General features: G+C 40.2%; 1 pseudogene; it reads left to right on the top strand.

Moving 5' to 3' along the window:
• Positions 1-3,528: 3,528 nt before the first annotated feature.
• Positions 3,529-13,827, top strand: LOC115775382 (glutathione hydrolase 5 proenzyme-like; annotated as a pseudogene).
• The last annotated feature ends 831 nt before the right edge of the window (positions 13,828-14,658 follow it).

The raw sequence follows: 14,658 nt of genomic DNA, 5'->3' as shown, positions 1-14,658 counted from the left end.
GATGCTGAATCAATGATTTGTGTGAGAAATGTTTGTACACATGATTTAGACAACAGATTGGTGTGTACACACTGCTTGTTAATGAGACCGAATTCATTTTCTGCTGTTCTTGCTCTCTGAGTCAGATTGTACTGTTGCCTGTCACTCAATTTGTTGTATTTCTCAGGCGAGTGGCCTCCCTCCAATATGGCTTCAGCTGTGCTGAAGTCACAGTTGAAGATACTGGTGATTGGGGGGGTCTGGGGGGAGTTGGATCACAACTGGAATGGCCTCGGTGCGTGTCCTATGGCAATCATACAAAGTGCCATTAAGATAAACTGATGCAGACTGATGCCCCTCTCTGTTCATGAGTGTCTTCACCCTAATCCATCCTGTAATCATCATTTTCCATCTTGTAAATGACTTTGTTTTTTCTATTTCTCTCCAAGGTCATCATGAACCACCTTTGGTTGGAAAGAACCTTAAAGAGGCAGTTGATACTCCAGTGTTATGTTGACTCTCAAAATGAAAGCAAAGTTTGAACTCAGGGGTGAAAAGGTAACATATTCACTATTTGTATATGACACAATAAATTCTGCTGCTTTTGTTCCATCTACGGCTCTTCTCCTCTTTGCCCTTCAGGATGTAATTGAGGTTCTTAAAGCTAAGAGACATAAAATAACAAAATTCTACAATGTAGTTAACGCTGTGGAGAATGGATGATGGCGGCTGCCTCTCTGCATATTCTGATGAAAGGAAAAAAGAGAAAGCAGCTGGTTACTGAGACCAAGAGTCAGTGATGTTGGTTTTAAAGCATGGGCTGAAGGTTCCAGACACTCCTGCAGCCATGAAACCACACAATCTGCAGCAGATGGTCTCTGTACTGCTGGAAAATCACTGAACAAGTTGCTGATTATTAGTGAAGATGATCAAGAAGAAACACAGTGCTCATCTGTGACTGCATCTGCCCTCCTTTCACTCTTCTGTTTCAGCCTTATTCGTGCACCTTATGAGCTTCTTCAGCCACGCCTTACAGGTTTCCATTATAAAAGTGATGTCAGTCACCAATATGCTCTCAACCTTATAATTCATAACTGGACTTTGAAAACCATTGGGTGACTTCATATATTTATGATTCAGGCCCCAGTCACACAGGCGTCTGCAACCATCTGGCAACAGCTGGTTGTAAAAGAAAAATTAATATTCCCAACTAGTGTGAGTTGTTGCGGAGGTTGATGGCAGTTGCAGGTGAAAATGATTGCTAAAGCCCCAGTCACACAAGTCTATACATTGGTCAGTGACCCCCTGACAACCACCTGCCTCTCTAGGGAAAATGTTTATTCTCCAACCAGTTGGCAAAATACCTCCTTGTGATTGCTTTGGTCTCCAGCATGTTGCTGCATTTGTAGTTTGAGGGGAAGTGATGGACTTATCTTTAAACACTGTCCTGCTACTCTCCAAGGTGTAGTGAAAGTGTGAAAAAGTACAACACAAACTGTAAATGGAGAAGGTTCACCTCAGAGTAAAAGGTGTTACTCAGCTCCAGTGAATGTGTTTCAAAGGATGCAACTTTTACGTTGAAGGTAAACCTCCATTTCTGGTTTGTGTTGCATTTTTTTTTCTTTAAAGTTTTACTACCACTCAGCTAAATAGTTAATGAGCATTTGCAGACAAACATGGAAAAACAGTAGGAAACCATGGCAACAAGCCAGCAACCAAAGCAATCACCATCCATCCATCCATCCATCCATCCATCCATCCATCCATCCATCCATCCATCCATCCCTGTTCAGGGTCGCGGGGGGTCTGGACCTATTCCAGTCACTAGGAAGTTTATTGATGCAGCTCTTTCTTCTCAATCAGTTTTCATCATCAGCAACAGCCAGAACCTTCAAGAACCACTGATGAGTTTTAAGGTGTCATTCAAGTCTTATTGAATACATGTTTATTTTGTAAATAAAAGCCACCATGACTGACCAGAAGGATGATAAAGCAAGGTATGCTTTAAGGTGGCTCTAAAAGCAAACAAACAACAAAAAGCAGGACAGTTTGGGGGTGGGGTGGGGGGTGGGGGTGTCACAATTAGTGTAGCCCACGTGTCAGTTCCAAGTCTAGATAAATGGGAATGTTGCATCAGGAAGGGCATCGAGTGTAAAATCTGTGCCAAATAAAACATGCAGATCCATCTGCTGTGGTGACCCCTTGGAAAATCAAAGAAAAGCCAAAAGTACCACTGTCTTAAATGGAGATACTGCCAAATTTAAAATTACAATTATTTTTTTTTTGAAAACAAAACTTTTCAGTTTCAAAATCTGATACATTGTCTTTGTATTATTTGAATTAATCATAGGCATGACATGATTCTATTTTTCATAACATCTTAACTTTATGTGCAAAAGTGGTTTTCATATCTGAAATTTAAATACCTGTTCATGTATGGCATTATATAGCAGCTTGTATATACATATATTAAATGAGATATGAATATCCATGCAAAACATCCTAAAAGCTTTAAAGATGCAAATTTTGGAAACAGCAGCAGAAAATAACAAAAATTGAAATAAATAAAAACGGTCCCACTGATGGGTGGACTCTCTGTGCTGGACACCACTGTGGGATATGCTTCTGATAATATTGATGTAAATACTAAAAGCGTTACTAGGTAAGCAAACCAACCTACAAGAAAACACTATCGAAAAATATTTGTGGTTTTACCTTTTCAAAGTAAAAGTCTCAGTGGGGAGGGTGTTAAAATTAGGTGAAGCTGCAGTCATGAAACAATGGTTTGATGGTTAAAGTTTATGACAGTGCACAGCAAACAACTTTTCCTGGAAGGATCCATCTACACAGCTCACCCCTGGAGACCCCACATTCATTCAGGGCTCCACCATAATCTGCAGCTGTGCGCCCTCCTGGCTTTACCTGCAGTGAGAATAACCTCAGTCATAGAACAAGTACAACAACATACAGTAAGATAGCTCAGTGGTAGTTGTGGCATTTATCTACTATCCATTTGACAGGCCCGACTGGTCTGTGTTAAAGGCAAACTGTTGTTTATTCAATACTTGTAAAGGTATCATACATAAAGCAGCTTCTAGGTTAAAGGAACAAAAACATAATGGCACAGAGTATCAAATCAGAGGAAGCACTGCACATCTTGAAACCCCACGAGTATTCTTGAATGTGTAAATTTGAAAGTGTCAAGTTGTAATAGTTGCCTTTGTGTATTTTTCTCAATTCTTAAAATTCTGCATCACTGTGCTGTTACAAACTCATTTTAATGGAGTTATCTGGCCCTGCGTAGATATTGAACATGAGTGATTTTCTTGGACTGAAGCCTTGACTCATTTAGAGAATCTAGAGAATTTACATTACAATGCATCACACACGTATACGCTCCAAGCATTCAAGCAGACTTGAAGAAGTAGAACAGGAAGGACTGGTCAGATGAGGTGTTTCCAGCTGTCAATGCCTTTGCCTTCTGATCGAGCAACAACTTTCTTGTTTATTTCATCTCATTTCACAGATTTAATCAGTTAAAGTTGTAAAATGTTAGAGGTAGCCTTCCGACCAGAACAAACAGCCAGGCCCGGAAAGGGGGCATTGCTATTCATCATCGCCTTTTTGTGTGCAGTTATTATAGGTTGCATTGTAATTGTGAAGAATGTGAACAATGTCCATAATTGCCCAACTGGAAATTTCTCAAAGGCTGCAGTGGCCGCAGACTCTGAGAACTGTTCAAAGATTGGACGGTGAGTAACATCTTACACTTCTGACAATATTTTTGGTACAGTTTGTGCTAACGAAACTTCACACGATGATTAATATGCTGTTTTCTGAGAGCAAACTTTAGCACTGGAGCATAATTTCTCCTTTATGAAACCCATATGCATTTCATAAACTAGGAAATCCACTGTGATTTTTATACATATGCAATATATGAACACTCCATTTTCCTACTTGTGGAAAATTACCTGTCATGGATTTGTTATCGTGAAGAAAGCTTGCATAGCCAAAAGAAAGAAACACTCACCCACACACAAAAAAAACCATAATCAAAACCAAAAGCAACTCAACACTTACTTGGTAGTTGATTTCTAGAGTTGTTTTGTTAATAAATCATTATTTTGGTTCTCAAATGTTAATTTTAAAACGCTTGAAAATGACACATCCTGAAAAAAGATGTGAGTTACATATTTCATACATCATAAAAAAAAAACACAAAAAGCATACTCTTAATACTCCGTGGAGGCGTGGAGGAGGCACAGCGACAGTTTACAAAGAATGATCTAAGTGTAAACAGGTCGCACAGGCAATATTTTATTCCCGCTTTGAAATGAACTTATTTGAAAGGAGAGCTAAACGAAAGTGGAAGGAGGAGAGGTTACAGCTGACAGTACAGTTGTTAAGAGACTGCTGGTGGTTTTAATAAGAAAACTGAAAGCTGTTAAAATTTAGCACTGTTCTGATATTAAACACCTTGAGACGATTGTTTGTTGTGATTTGGCGCTATATAAATACACTTAAAAAAATAAAGGGAACACTCAAATAACACATCTTAGATCTGAATGAATGAAATATTCTCATTGAATACTTTGTTCTGTACAAAGTTGAATGTGCTGACAACAAAATCACACAAAAATCATCAATGGAAATCAAATTTATTAACCAATGGAGGCCTGGATTTGGAGTCACACACAAAATTAAAGTGGAAAAGCACACTACAGGCTGATCCAACTTTGATGTAATGTCCTTAAAACAAGTCAAAATGAGTCTCAGTATTGTGTGTGGCCTCCACGTGCCTGTATGACCTCCCTACAATGCCTGGGCATGCTCCTGATGAGGTGGCGGATGGTCTCCTGAGGGATCTCCTCCCAGACCTGGACTAAAGCCTCCGCCAACTCCTGGACAGTCTGTGGTGCAACGTGACGGTGGATGGAGCGAGACATGATGTCCCAGATGTGCTCAATCGGATTCAGGTCTGGGGAACGGGCGGGCCAGTCCATAGCTTCAATGCCTTCATCTTGCAGGAACTGCTGACACACTCCAGCCACATTGTCCTGCGTTAGGAGGAACCCAGGGCCAACTGCACCAGCATATGGTCTCACAAGGGGTCTGAGGATCTCATCTCGGTACCTAATGGCAGTCATGCTACCTCTGGCGAGCACATGGAGGGCTGTGCGGCCCTCCAAAGAAATGCAACCCCACACCATTACTGACCCACTGCCAAACCAGTCATGCTGAAGGATGTTGTAGGCAGCAGATCGCTCTCCACGGTGTCTCCACACTAAGTCATGTGCTCAGTGTGAACCTGCTTTCATCTGAAGAGCACAGGGCGCCAGTGGCGAATTTGCCAATCCTGGTGTTCTCTGGCAAATGCCAAGTGTCCTGCACAGTGTTGGGCTGTGAGCACAACCCCCATCTGTGGACGTGGCGCCCTCATACCATCCTCATGGAGTCGGTTTCTAACCGTTTGTGCAGACACATGCACATTTGTGGCCTGCTGGAGGTCATTTTGCAGGACTCTGGCAGTGCTCCTCCTGTTCCTCCTTGCACAAAGGCGGAGGTAGCGGTCCTGCTGCTGGGTTGTTGCCTTCCTACGGCCTCCTCCACGTCTCCTGGTAGCGCCTCCAGCCTCTGGACACTATGCTGACTGACACAGCAAACCTTCTTGCCACAGCTCGCATTGATGTGCCATCCTGGATGACCTGCACTACCTGAGCCACTTGTGAGTGTGTGAAAGCACCACCAACATTAAAAAGTGACCAAAACATCAGCCAGAAAGCATAGGTACTGAGAAGTGGTCTGTGGTTCCCACCTGCAGAACCACTCCTTTATTGAGTGTGTCTTGCTAATTGCCAATAATTTCCACCTGTTGTCTATTCCATTTGCACAACAGCATGTGAAATTGATTGTCAATCAGTGTTGCTTCCTAAGTGGACAGTTTGATTTCAAAGAAGTTTGATTTACTTGGAGTGAATATTATTGCATCTGTCACAATCCTCGTGTTCTTTTTAAAACTGTAAATTCTGCTCTAAATGCCTCATGGTCTGCTTGCCCAAAGATCGATTGAAGTTTGTGAGAACTTCACAAGCTTTCTTATTAATAAGATTGCTAGCATCAGGATTCTTTTTAGTTCTTCCTATGACCCTCCATCTCTGTCACATGCTTGACTGTCCTTGACCAGTTCGAGGTTGTCAGTTTGTCATTTTTAATAGATATCATTGGTCACATGAAGCCTGCTGAGTCTCCAAATGACCCCATTCCACCTCGTCTTTTTAAAGAGGTCCTTTCCACAGTGGCACCATACGTGCTTAACATTATTAAAGGGAGTATAGCTAAAGGTGCCTGCCAGCTTTAAGAATGCAGTGGTGAGTCCGGGCTTGGACTCTTCTGAACTTTACAGTTTTTGGCCAATCTCTAAATTTCCTTTTCAACATTTTAGAGGAAACTGCCTACTGCCAGTTGAGTTCATTTTAAAAGCGTGACACTCTCCAGGTGTTTAAATCCAGTCATTTGGAGACAGTGTAAAGGAAAAACTTTATTTTAACAGGAAGAAACCTCAGACAAAACCAGGCTCAGGGAGGGGCAGTCATTTGCCACGACAAGTTGGGGCTGAGAGGAGAGAAACAGGACAAAATACACGTCGTGGAAAAGAGTCAAATATTAATAATAACTCGTGCTTAAATGCAGAGTGGCGTATAAATGGAGTAAAAGAGGTGAATGAAAAGAAATACTCATGGGACCCAAACCGGGAGCTGGTTCCACAGAAGAGGAGGCTTAAAATTAAAGGCTCTGCATCCCATTCTACTCTTAACCCATAAGATGCCGTGTACTGCTGTGGCAGGCAAGGCAGAGGACCCCCCATACAGGACTCAGAAGTGAGAGCTAAATTTAAACTTCAGCTTGTTAGTGAGTGAACAACATTAAGCAGGGATGAAGCCAGTAGAAAAAACTATTTGCTAGAACTAAGAACTTGAACTTAACATGAACAGAAGCCACACAGCACACAATGATCGATTAGTGATGATGACCAAAACTATAACAAACTAAGAATGTAAACTGTAAGCACACTTAGAAACACAACTAGAGAGATTAAACAATAACAGACTTCAATTACAGAAACCTTAAATACTGGGCAAAAGGCCCAGGACCACGGCATAAACGCCCACACCCATTTCTCCTTGAAAGAAAATTTTTTCAGAACTTCAAAAATCTTTTGAATTGAAAACTTTTTCAAGAAAATTTCCAGAACATGTGAAACTGACACATATGATGTCACAGTGGGTTCTTATCCTAGGAACCACAAGTAAGCCAGCAGTCTGAGAGCCAAGTGCTCTATTGGGGTAATGTAATACTATGAGGTCTTTAACATAAAGTAGGGTTTTGGTTTGTTTTTTGATGGTCTGGGAGCACCGTCTCTATGGGGATGGGGTTTTGGGGGATGACAGGACAAGAGAAGCTGCAGAAAGGCGTGTAAGTCTGCAACTCTGCTTCCTGGTCTCAACTCTGGATACTCATTTTTTGGGGAGTTTAATAAATTTGGCCAGATTTCTAGAAATGAGAGCTGCTCCATCCAAACTCTCCTGACAAGACCAGGTTTTCCTTAGAAACTTATCTATAAAGCCCACATCAAATCTTGTGCAGTATCCCTTACATGTGGAGTGTCTCAAGGCTCTGTACTTGACCTTCTCCTCTACTTCCAATGGGATCATGATATTGCGTTCCACTTTTATTGTCAGATTCATGTGCCACTTGATGCACAGATTGAATCAGTAGTCATCCAGAACCAGAATTATGGAATGAGCTCCCTCTGGCTCATGCTTTGCTTTTAAATCTTCTCTTAAAATATACCTCTTCTCTTTGGCTTTTAACTCAGTCTGAGATGTTGGCTCTTACTGTTTTTTAAAAAAAATGTTTTAACTGTGGTTTTATTAATTTTTTTTCTCTTGTTTTTATTGCACTAACTGCTGTCTTCTATTTTAATGTCGTCGTTTTTGAACATGTATTTTAAACTTGTTTTTTTGCTCGTGTTAAGCAGTTTGGCCAACGATGTTGATTTTAAAGTGCTTTTTAAATAAAGCTCAGTTGAGTTGAGTTGAGATATTGCAATATATTTAAGTCATTATAACAAATTAAATTACGAATGCTTACAAAATTAAATTAAGACACAGAAAAAAACTCTCTTGCATCAACAAAATTCATACTGTCACTTCTGTCTATTGTTGAAAAATTGACAATTTGAGGAAGTACTGATGAATTATCCTCTTTAACCATGTAAATGAGAGTGGGATTTAATGTGATATTGTGTTTGAAAAGATATCCTATGAAAACCTGAGTTTTTTTATTTTTTTACAACTATATACAAGAGCTATGCTTACCATTTAGATGGAAATACTGCTTATATGTCCTTATAGGACTTACAAAAAACATTAAATACGATCAGTGAATAGGATTGTAACAGGAAAATACTATCTGTGTCACAGGAATTCATGAGGAATACATGAGGAAATGATTCGAACATAATACAAATTGTCTTTGACAAAATCTGCCATTTTAGGGGTGAAAAGCTGTCATGGGTTTCTGTGTGGCAGGTGAGATGGGACCCAAAATACAGGACTCGACAGTCAGAACTGAGACTTAAACGTGGCTTTACTGCAGAATAGTACAGGAAACAATGAACTGCCTACGCTGGTCTGGGCAGAGCTAAACTGAGGGAAAACACAGAACAGGAAGAAATTGTAAATGGACTAGTTCTTATATAGCGCTTTTCTACTCAGATATGAGCACTCAAAGCGCTTACACAACACATTCACATTTACCCCATGCACACGCATTCATACAAGCACTTCCATGATTAATTAATTAAGCTAAGTGCTTTAATCGTCTAACATTCACTCACATTCATACTCCGACGGAACGGTCGGAGAGCAACTTGGGGTTAAGTATCTTGCCCAAGGATACATACAGCCTGCAGTAGCCAGGAATTGAACCACTGACCTTCCAATCAGTAGGTGACCTGCTCTACCTACTGAGCTACAGCCACAAGAAGCACAGTGAGGGTAAGCACTGAGGACAATGCAACAAAGGACTAGTGGAAAACGCATACAATATCAAGGGATAGCGAGGACAAGTGGAAACAACTGGGAAGAGAGCACAGGAAGCAAAACTGAACACAATGCAAGCGGAACACAGGACTAAGAAAATAGAACAGGAAGAGAGAAAACAGGTAAACAGACACAACACTGGGAATAAAACTAAATACAGAACACATGAGACAAGTGAAAAAGACACAGAGGGACAAAACAGACACTGTAACACAGGGACGTGGAGATGACTAGGAGAACAAAGGGAAGTGGGAATTACATACAATAACTGTAACGAACTAAGACTTAAAACCACAGGCAACCTCAGAAACCCAGAGGACATACAACAATGACAGAACCTCAAAGAACCAAAACACAAAACGCTGGGCAACAGGCCCAGGACCATGACAAAGCATTTAAAAATTTATTTTATTTTACCAGGAAAACATGAGATAGTATGATGTTTGTGTCTTATAGCGCAAGATGTGCTTCATATGGATAAATGTTCAGATTCAAGAATAAGATTTATTTTTCCTCTCAAGATTTTTAGATGTGTATGTTGTAGACACACGTGGTAATGAAAAGACACAAACTGATGGCAGTAAACTCTTTCAGGGACATTCTTCAGAAAGGTGGCTCAGCAGTAGATGCAGCCATTGCAGCACTGCTGTGCACCTCCCTCACCAACCCACAGAGTGCGGGCATAGGAGGGGGGTCTATATTCACAGTGATGGACAGCTCTGGTAAAAGACACCTTCATTCCTGTCATTGTAATGCAGCACCTGCGCCCTGTTGGAGAATCAGGGATTAATATCTCATCTTTTCACAGGTCATGTAACAATCATCAACGCCAGAGAGACTGTCCCAAATCAGACAGAGAGTAATCTTCTAGAGTCATGCTCCAATAATCACCAGCCTAACAAAAGTAGGTTGCTTTTCTGCCATATTAAAGATTTCAAACTATGCAGACTTACTGACATATCACAGATTTGTATTAAATGTGGCATATGAACAGTTCATTTCTAGCTACCCTTATCACCACTATGGATTGTTGTATAGAGTTGTTGGTTCAATTACTGTATATGAGAGGTATGGATCAAGAAAGGAAGCGGGCCAACATAGACCACTTATGTATAGTGTTGAGAGTTCTGTGCTACACCCTGCATGTAGGTCTGCATTAATAGAGACAAAGGTAAGTAGGTAAGTAGGTACCCGGGTGGCTTAGTGGTGTTCGAGTTCTGGCCTGTCACTAATTGGCCCCCATATCTCCCCCTGTGTCTTTCCCCCATTTCCTGTCTCCCTCCACTGCTCATAAAAAAAAAAAAAGCCGCTGTGGCCAAAATGCACAAAAATAAGTTTGTGGTAAGTATAACATGCAAAATATTATCTCTAACATGACTAGTTGTAAACAGACACAACATTTAAAAGTACACTGTTTCCCCGTGACTAGAAATCACAGTTTTAATTATATAGGTCAAGACCTTAAACACGAGTAAATGTATGTGTTACTTTCCAGCACTAACTGTCCATTATTCATCTAACCAGGCAACAAATGGATCGGGGTTCCTGGGAAATTCGAGGCTATGCAGAGGCGCACAGGCGTTATGGGAAGTTGCCGTGGAAAGACCTCTTTGAGCCGACCATCCGACTGGCCAGAGAAGGGTTCCCTATTCCTTACATTCAAGGTCTACAGATTCCACGCATTGCTAATACATCACTACGGTATGAAATACACCAACATTGTGAGTTCAAAAACATGAGGAGTAAACAATGAATGTTTCAGCTTTCTCTCACTGTGTTTGTATTTTAGGCAGTTATATTCAGATGAGAACGGGAACCTGCTTCAAACCGGCGATATTGTGAAATTTGAGAAACTGGCTGATACTTTGGAGATGATTGCAAAGCAGGGGCCAGATGTGTTTTACAACGGAAGCATAGCAGAGGATTTAATCCATGACATACAGCAAGCAGGTATCATCAGACAGGTTTCATCCTGCTCTCTTTTCCGACCATTTTCTATGTCTGCCAGACACAATGATCTAATTACGAAGATGTGTTCAGTTTTGCTCAGCAGGACCATTTGTTTCAATGTTTTTGCTCAGGAGGAACACACACACTGCAGGACTTGGCATCATATAAAGTTACAGTGACTGATGCGTGGACTGTTCCTTTGGGAGAGTACCAGATGTACTTCCCCCCACCCCCTGCAGGAGGAGCCATCCTTAGCCTCGTCCTCAACATCATGAAAGGTTCCTGCTAGACACTGACTGCAGAGCTGCTGCTCATTTACTCTTTTAAAATCATAAAATGAGGCTTGTTTGATAATGTTGTTTTGAACTGAGCTGTTCAAATTGATGCATTTATTGTTTGTTGCATATCACATAATATTGGTTCATGGAGGAAAAGGATCCCAACCAATCTTTAAAAGTGTGAAACACTGAGAATGGATTTTTTTTTCAAAGAAAGGAAAATAACAGTTATTTATATTTTTAGGCTATAAAATTAATTCAGCACCTCAGACAACTGATGAGAAGATATTATTTTATCACCATTATACTGAAGCTTTTAAATTTGCCAATGGATTAAAGAACTGTATACAAGATCCAAACTTCAGTTCAGTAAGTATCACAAAATACTACCAGGAAGATTCATGCATAATTTGCACCTGCTTTTGTTGGATACAGTATGATTATTAGTGAAATTATTTATGGCTCACACAGTGGTGGAAGAATTATTTAAATCCTTGACTAGAGAAAAAAAACAGCAATACCAGCACAAAAGCCCACATGCGGTCAGCTACACAATAACTGATAATTTAGCTGGTTAGTTGTTCTGTAATTAGCTTTATATTGGACATATTTAGTTGTACTAAATTTCTTAAGAACTTCTGGTATAAAATGAAAGAAAGGCCATTGAACCCAAGTCCCGTTAATATTTGGCTTTAATATTTATTTTTTCTTGATGTTCCTGTATTTTCTGTGATTTTTTTAAAAATATTTTATGCTGTGTAGTTCAATCAGACAGCTAAGAAGTTCACAGAGGAAAGCTTTGCTGATCACATAAGGAGCTTGATCACTTATGAGAGTCATGACGACCAGTATTACAACCTCAGCTTGTGTCTGGAAAGTAAAAATAACTGCACCTCGAATCTGGAAACCAGAGGTACCACTCACGTGTCTGTGCTGGCTGAAGATGGATCTGCTGTGTCTGTCACCAGCAGCATCAACGACATGTCAGTATCTCCGTGGTTCTTTTTCACTGTTAGGAACCAGCTATCAAAAATTATTCTTGATTTGAAACTGAAGGATTAAAAATTTTCAGAGACTGAATGCAAGATTTCTCAACTGCATGGAGTGTGTTGGAATTATTGTATCAGAGATTCTAGATCTGGTTCATTTAATGTTTTGCTTTACAGATTTGGCTCCAAGGTCTTCTCTCCGAGCACTGGAATTATCCTCAACAACCAGCTGTCTGACTTCTGTCATAGAACTAATAGCATTTCTCCTGGTAAGCGATCAGCAGGATACATTTTACATTTAATAATTATGAAATACAGGCAATCAGGACAGATGCAGATGCTGAGGACACCGTGAAGATTCTTTCAAAACTGACACAAAGAGTTTCTATTTACTAGCAACTGTTATTTAACTGTTATTAACTGTCATGAGACCAGTGTTACACTCAGGAGTTTGATGCAAAAACATATGATACTGCCTTCTCTTATTAAGGAAAACAGGATAAACGCATACCGTGAAGAACTATTATCACACAGTTAAAATTGTTTTATATCAACTCACCTATCCAGATGAAGCTGAGGTTAACTTTCAGATCAAAGCAATGAAGATGTCACCCAGTTTGAACATATAATCTCCCATATAGAATGCAATCTTTATTCTGCTGTTTGTACTATATGCCAAAGATTTCTTATAAAATTGAAAAAGTGAAAAAAACAGAAACTGGAATGTTTCCTTTAGCATTCACCAGTGTCTGATGTCAGACGTTGAACAAAGTAAGAGCCACATATCAGGGTTGAATAAATGCCGTTCATCCTCTGCTTCAAATCATTCAATTAGTCATTTTGCTGTTGTGCTCCTAACAGTGATGAGTCTGGATTGTAGTTTTGTCCTGTCACTCAAGGTTTTTGTTCTCAGGGGAGCGGCCTCCCTCCAATATGGCCCCGGCTGTGCTGAAGTCTAAATCAAAGACACTGGTGATTGGATCGGCTGGTGGGAGTTGGATCACAACTGGAATGGCCTCGGTATGTGTCCATAGCAATCACACAAAGTGCCATTAAAATAAAAAGATAAATTTATGTAGACTGAGGCCCCTTTTAGTTATATTCACTAGTGTCTTCATCCTAATCCATCCTGAAATCATCATTTTCCCATCTTGAAGATTGCTTTGTATTTTTCTCTCCAAGGCACTCATGAACCACCTTTGGTTTGGAAAGAGCCTTAAAGAGGCAATTGATACTCCAGTTGTTTTTGTTGACTCTATGAATAATTAGAAGCAAAGTTTGAACTCTGGAGTGAAAAGGTAACATTCAGTGTATTTATATGATACAATAAGAAATTCTGCTGCTTTTGTTCCATCTGAGTTGCTTCTCCTCTTTGCCCTTCAGGAAGTAATTGATGCTCTTGAGGCTAAGGGGCATAAAATAACAAGATTCTACAATGTAGTTAATGCTGTGGAGAAGGAGGATGGCGGCTGCATCTCTGCATATTCTGATGAAAGGAAAAAAGGCAAAGCAGCTGGTTACTGAGACCAGTAGTCAGTGATGTTGGTTTTTAAAGCATGGGCTTAAGGTTCCAGACCACTCCTGCAGCCATAAAAAACACACAATCTGCAGCAGATGGTCTCTGTCCTGGTGGAAGATCATCAATCATGATGCTGTGAAGATGATCAAGAAGAAGCATCAGCCCTCATCTGTGACTGTATCTGGCCTCCTTTCACTATTCACTATGCTATTTCTCTTCTGCCATTTCTCTTGTAAAAGTGGGGTCAGGACAGGTCATTGTCCATCCATGTATATCAGTGACTTTGATAGTACACTCATGTTTCAATTGTGTCTAAAAAAGTTGGTTATACTGAAAATAGAATATCTGGTGTATACCATGTATCATAGTATTGTTCTTTCAATTGTTGTTCTTTCAGTTCTCAACACACATAGACACAAGCTGTCTTCTTAGGGGTGCTACGGGGGTGCTGTGACTTTGCCAGGGGGAGCTATAGCACCCCCTAGCGCCACCAGCTCACCTCCAATCCGATTGGAAGATAAATAGATGCCATTCTATGCCACATTTTCTTTTCTGAGTGTGAAGGAATTGATTATATATTTTCTAATGTCAAGTGAAGGAATTTATTAAGTGTGTGTGTGCTGTTGCTGTTTAAGCCTTTAGGTTTCTGCGTGTTCGTTTCTCGAACAGGAATGACAAACAAAACAAACAGGAATAAGGAGTCCAAATATTAAATTTAATAAAGCCATTTTCAAACAGTTTACAGATTAATCCGGGTCAGAACTGCATACCATACTCGTGTGAGATGGCATGAAGTACTGGCACTTTCTAATTCAAGTTACACTTTCATATAGTCA

Source organism: Archocentrus centrarchus, unplaced genomic scaffold, assembly GCF_007364275.1.
Source record: "Archocentrus centrarchus isolate MPI-CPG fArcCen1 unplaced genomic scaffold, fArcCen1 scaffold_112_ctg1, whole genome shotgun sequence".
NCBI classification, from domain to species: Eukaryota; Metazoa; Chordata; class Actinopteri; order Cichliformes; family Cichlidae; genus Archocentrus; species Archocentrus centrarchus.
The sequence above is the reverse complement of the archived record's forward strand: the minus strand, read 5'-3'. Positions and strand labels throughout refer to the sequence as shown.